General features: G+C 32.8%; 1 long non-coding RNA gene across 1 annotated transcript; it reads right to left on the bottom strand.

The window, feature by feature from the left end:
- Positions 1-1,705: 1,705 nt before the first annotated feature.
- On the bottom strand, positions 1,706-5,481 carry LOC111086997. The gene is made up of 2 exons (XR_002611721.1): positions 5,239-5,481; positions 1,706-1,921 (listed from the first exon to the last, which is right to left on the bottom strand). It is a non-coding gene; the product is annotated as an uncharacterized LOC111086997 (long non-coding RNA).
- Positions 5,482-6,850: the final 1,369 nt, after the last annotated feature.

Here is a 6,850-nt window from a genome sequence, read left to right as displayed (position 1 = left end):
ATAGTTGTAATGAGAGCTAGATGTGGCTTTCTTGTGTCATTATGTTGTTTTTTTAAATAAACTTACTCCTTATAGTCAACAAGGATCAGATGAAAAGTCTATTGATGTTCATGCCTGTTGAAGGTAACTTTTATTATTAGTTTTTTTTGGTTTCTTGAATCCTTCTTCATTCTGTACAGTTCTTTAATTTTTGTCAAGCAGTTTTGGTGAAATGAAAGGAAGTTACTGTTTACCAAGTTGGTCTTCATATTTCACACCTCATTCACATAATGATGATCCAAAAATAAAATCCTTAGCCAGGACATCTTGAAGTTATGTTTTATTGATTTCTTTTAAAAACATTTGTTGTATTTTAAATTGACTTAGTTCTGTCATGTCTTTCCTTTATATACTAACTTCAGTTATCTTCATTGCAAGCCCTTCTTTCATTGCATCAGATCTTCAAAACTTTGGTCCAAGGCAGTACAATATTTTAAAAGTTATGCATCAGATTTTTGTAATGATCTCAATGCTCCAAGGCTGATCTTAACTATTTCATCAGGATAAACATGTAATGATTATGCCTCTACCTTCATTATCCCCACAAATTTAAAGTTTACATGCTGATAACATAATTACAATATGATTAGAATGCAGACCTTACGTCTTATGTCATCCTTATTTCGTACAACCATTCATTTCATGCAGAAATCAAGTCACTAAGTCTGTCCAGTTATACAAGAAAGTCACAATTCAAAAACCTCTTTGGTGAGCATTTCATTTTTCAAAACTCTTCCAACAGATCACTGTAATGAATTCTGGAGGAAAATGTTACTTTTGAATAAAATTATTCTGAGTCAATTTTGATTTAGGTAAGTGATAAGGAATGTAATGTCAGAAAGTATTAACTTTTCTAGGAAAATGAATTCTTCTCACTGTCCCAGTAACTGATACCTAAAATCAGAGATGTAGTCCAGACTGTATGGGCGAGACCAAGTCTGTCGATACCAAAATCGAGATCAATGTACTTTTTATGCGACCAATGCTTATAATTGAAATAACATTATTATTATTATTGTAGCTCTTGTTTTTAATTAGAACTGTTGTTTAGATTATAAGGTTGATTACATAAAAAATACATTGATCTTGGTCTTGACTACATCTCTGTCTCAAATGACATCGTCCAGTAAATGGTTTCTTGAAAAGCATTGTTGGTTAATGAGCTTCAAAACATTTAATTCTTCAAACATGTTTTTTCTCTTTGTTTTTTAAATAAGAAATAACATTGTTATTAGAACATTTTAGTTCTGTTATTGTAAAATAATTCAAAACAAAAGCAGTACACAAGTATTTGTGTGTATGTCTCCCAGGGGGTGGCAATAGGCAGCCACAACCACCCCAAGCTTGGAGGTCCCAAATGGTAATTTCTGTAAGACATTTCTATTCAGGCTAGGTTAACACATATATGCAAGTTACACCAGAGCATAGGTTCCCAGCTGAATTGGAGGGCCTATTCTAGAGTTTCCATCTTTGTCTCCTTACTCCCCAAACCTTTTGATATGACATTCTTGATGAGATCCCCAGTGGCTCATTGACAAGCTTGTGGACATGTAATGTTAAAATTTGGGTTTTGATACCAACAGTGTATATACAGCACATATAGACCATTGTGAAGCTTTAACCTAAAACCAAAAGTAATTTTTTGGTGGGCTACAGCAAACACCAGCACTGTATGTACATCTTTATTCAAAGCCTTTCTAGTATAATGCACATTGATTTTTTTTTACATACATTTAGAGGTATGATCAGAAGACAGTCTGCAAGGTAATCTATATCATCATCGTCGTCATCATATTCACATTGTTCATCCTTTTTAGAACCCTTAGTAGTTTGTAACTGTAGTCACTTCAGGGGTTGTGTGGTGCTGATGTCTTTGACACATCTATTAATGCACAACATAAAAAATTTCACATCACAGCCTGTAATTTTTAAAACCAAATTAGAAACACATAAGATACAAAAATATTTAAAACTAATGTGTGTATGTATATATGTGTGTTTTTTCTGTGTATATTAAATGTTAGCTAAACATGTAAAAATATGTTTAGCTTTTTTAAATGCTCTTTAACATAGAATATTTGCAAATAGGATTTTTACATAGAGATGGCTCAAATGAGTATTGCCTTCATCTGCCTTTCTTTTGCTGTTGGTTTTTGCCACCAAAATACAATCTACACTTTAAAACTGTGGATGTGCTATTAGAGTGACAGTCAAAGCCACCATTTGGAAGACGTATGTAAACCATTAGTGTGCAGTGATTCATATTGTCTTCCCTCTCTTCTGTTAGCATGAAATTATATATAACTGTGCATAGATAGCCCTAGTTTACGCAGCTTGTGGAACAGTTTATTCTAATCATCTATATAAATATAATAGTAGCGTCTGTTGTATGTCCATGTAACTACTTTGCAGGGTGGGGATGGATCTTCATCAAAATTGGTATGGAGGTTCATTATGTCCATGCAAGGGTACATAAAGATTTTGCAGTTTTTATGTGAATTTTTTACTACTACTACTTCACCAAATTTGATTTGGGGTTCATTGGGTCCATAAGGAGATGCATACAAATTTTCAGTTTTGGTGTTTTATGGGCATTTTTGCATTTTTACCACTACCTCACCTCCTGTGGTTGGACATTTATCAAATTTGGTATTTGGTTCATTGGACCTATGCGGAGATGCATATTAATTTTTAGTTTTGCATTTTGCAGTTTTTATGGACGTCGTTTACCATCACTTCGCCCCACACCCATCCCGTTGATGGGTCTTCACCAAATTTGGCATAAAGGTTTGTTGGGTCTATGGGGAGATTCATACAATTTTCAGGTTTGCTTTTTTTTTGTCATTTTTGTGTTTTTTACAACTAATTTGCCCCTTGTTAATGGATCTTCACCAAATTTGGCATGAAGGTTTCTTGGGTCCATGTACAGATACGTGCAAACTTGTGGTTTCACATTTTGTGTTTTACAGTTTTATAGGTGTTTTTTTTACTATTACATTATTATATTTGATTTGATATGCTCATTACTAGGTATATATGTATGTATGGTTAGTTCTGAATTATCTAGGTAGCTTGCTTTCATCAGATATCAAACTTCACAGGTTTGTGTAAAAATTTTAAATATACATACATCTTTAATTATCAGATTACATTATGACGCTACAAATCTGACATATAACTGTGTTAGTTAACTGAATTTTTATCGGCTCACAAAATATAATAAAACTAGTTTTACCCTGTGGCCCATAGACTGGAGATTTGCAGTCAAGGTCTGTGAGCATTCAGTAAGGGACTCACAATGATAAAGATCAAACAAAAGAAGAGTATGAGAGGGCGATAGCCATTTCTGAAAAACTGAAGAATTTTTGAAATCGAAGTCAAATATTCTGACACTTTCTATTAATTTTTTGCCCGTTACTCTTATTGGCAAATTAGCAATAAGAAATCCAAATAACCTATACTTTTGATAACATCATTCTCTTCATTTGTGAAGCTTATTGTTAGAAACTGGATCTTGAAGTGACTCCCATAATCAATTGTTATCAAGTGCTGTCCACTGATGGACTAAAGAGAAGGGGGTAACTAATTAAGTTCACGTATTGTGTGTATATATATATATATATATATATTTCATGATTTCAATTAATGCAAAGTAGTCTTGTAATTTGCTTAAATTGCTTTACAAAAAAGAATTTTGAGCAAAATATTATTTTCATGCCAGACTTTACCTTTCTGTGTTTACAAAATATACCGTTATTTGGGTGTATGTAGATATCATTTTTGTAATTGATCATGTAAGTTTCTGTGTTTATTTAACATCCTTGTGAAGTTATAATTTTCATATTAGGTTAAGGTTTAATGCCATATATCTCATACTTTCTTGATCAAGTTTCTGTGCTTCCTATCCTGTAGATTGTGGGTCATACACAAGTGAAGGACTGATGCAGAGGTTTGTATAAGTTGATTTGATCTGATTGGCTTATCTGCCATTGAATATGTTTAAAGAGCCAATTACTGATGTATTTATATAACATTCATATACCAATGTGGTATTCTCGGATACTTTGATTTGCTAAAGGTTCAGCATGTCTTACAAGGTTAATTTTAATTCAGTCTTGAATGAGTTGAGGAAAGAAATTGGACAAAATTTTGACATTAGAATAAAATTACTATTCATTCAACCAGATAGACATCTCATTCAGACAGGTGCATGAGATGCAAGATGAACATACTTCTCTAAGTATGGAGAGATGTTGTTGAAACAAAAATCTTGTTAAAATCCATCTGGGAGAATCAACAACTATATACATAACAGACAGGGTCAAGTCTCCTATATTGCATTTGTCACCCATGTCATTTGATCATCACATTTGCAAAAATAAGGAATACCAGGTTGTCAAGTATTTCTAAACCTCTACATGGCTTATGCTACTAGTAAACACATTAACACAACTGTGTGGAATTCTACAGCACCATCTTCTATGGGAGAGTTCAGAGATAACATAGCGGAATGACCGTTGACAACATGTGATTAGCTCAATAATAAGGTTACAACATTATGAAGTTGGCTATATGCTAAAAGTACTATGATTGTCAAACTCCTGTATGTGCAAAGAATTTTTTTTTAATTTTAATGAATTAAGTTCACCACCTTCCTAAATAAAAAGGAAAACGCCTGTCTTGTTTCGCATATCACACTTGTAGTTTCCCTTACATTTAGGCGATCCTTAATTCTAAGCTTTAAAATTCAGCATTGACAACTTTCCCTTGCGCCAGAAAAATATACATTGTACCATGATGTGCACACAGGACATAAAAGTAGCCAGTGTCAATACTTCATAAGATACAAAAATAGTCTATAACAATTAAAGATCAAGCAAATATGCAATACAACATACAGATCAAAATACCCTTTAAAATGATTCTGTAGTATCATTTGGTATGCTTGTTCTATCTAAAATACGACTTGTATTATAGATTTAAATTTGAGTTTCCTAACCGGCTGAATAGAAGAAAGAAATTGGATATAATTTGGTCGCATAAAGAAAAACACTGCATTTATTCAACAGACAAAAATAACTCTGTAAAACGTGTGAACAAAATGAAAGACAGCACTTCTGTGGTTGTAGACAGGTAAAATTCAGAATAAAACTGATAGAATTAACCACTATATACTTCTTAAATAACTACTTTTCTTACCCACGTTATATTCCTAAACCTCTAGACAACAAATGCTGCAAGTCATTCTCTAGCAATCCACCTTTCTTGATGTAGTTCAGAAACACTAAAGGAGAAATGACCTCTGATATTTGTGACTAGCACAACATTAAAGTTGACTTTTTCTAAAGCCATTATCTGCATGCTATATGTACTAAATTGTTCATGTGTGCAAAAACACATGAAATATTGGTGAACAAGAAACGCTCACCTTTCTAATCTAAAAAGAAAATAAACACCTGATATGTTTATTTTACCGTAAGTGTATTGAAAGATATATATATATATATATACAAGGTTAAAACTGGTTTTTAGCATTAGTGAAACAAAATGCATTGCAAAAATACAATTTAACGTCGATGTTGCATAGGATATCATAATACCAACATATATATTTATATACAAGGTGATAGCAATATGTATATCAGACTAATTTAGTTTTTAAGAAAAACAAAGATATTTTTAACCAACACGTAAAACAATTGTAGTTTACAGAAGACGCTTGTATAACTCGTATATGTAAAACAATTTCCGTTTTCACAGAAGACGAATTTCTTATGGCTAATATAGCTGCACAATCTTAGTTTTTTACAGCATGATTATAGTTGCATATAATACATTCAAACTATTTTAACTCTACAGAAATATTTTTGTGGCTTGCGTGTAAAACATGTTTTATATATGCAAATTAATTTTAGTTTTATATTTACAAAGAATTGGTATTAATTATAGCAGTGGCGGTCTACTCTTTGGCAGTTTTCTTGGGTTCCTCCAACGATTCTGAGTGTTTAAGCCTCAGGAAGATGGTTTTGGAGTCTTATGGTCCCATTGGAGGTGACTATAAATTATATTTGTAGTTATGGCAAAGCTATTAAGGCTGTTGACTATAAATGTTGTTCCAATAGTTCTGAGTTTCTTGAGAGCTTCTGATGGGGAAATTGACCATACATCTTTATTGCAACTACTCTTGAATTTCTTGAAAGCATGGTCAGCTCCGGGATAGTGGTAACGACAGATGATGATGATTCCAGCACTGGGTAATCCACCAATGTTGAGTATAGGGTATTACAGTACCAAGACTCCAAGGAAACGTCCTCCACAACCTATATACTACGAAGGTTTCTGACGGCTGCATATCCTATTCCTTTGCTCTTTTTCAGTGACCATGAAACCTAAGGTTCCTCCCAAAGTCTGGGCACTTCTAAATAGTCCTTATGTCAAACAAGATGTATGCTTCCATAAATTTAGTTCCTGATACAGGGATAACATAACTGAAGAAATTTAAAAGCAATGCTTTGCAAGTGTTATTCATGCACCTGAAACTATATAATCACGGTCTACACTAGGTGATGTCTTAACTGCAGTTGTACAGAGAGATAAATGTAAAGAAATTATTCTCTAAAACAGCATGCTTATGAAGTGTTTCTATTCTAAAAGTTGAACTTATTATGTCAAACTACTGAACACATAGGGTGTAACACGTAAGCTACTATCAGCAGTTTTAATTTCTGTGGGTAATTTCCGTTTATGAATGGTTCGTTTCTACCAACTTGAATATTTTCTTCATTAACATTAATGAAAATATTGAGTACCA

This window comes from Limulus polyphemus, unplaced genomic scaffold (genome assembly GCF_000517525.1).
Source record: "Limulus polyphemus unplaced genomic scaffold, Limulus_polyphemus-2.1.2 Scaffold1625, whole genome shotgun sequence".
In the NCBI taxonomy this organism is placed as follows: domain Eukaryota; kingdom Metazoa; phylum Arthropoda; class Merostomata; order Xiphosura; family Limulidae; genus Limulus; species Limulus polyphemus.
The sequence above is the reverse complement of the archived record's forward strand: the minus strand, read 5'-3'. Positions and strand labels throughout refer to the sequence as shown.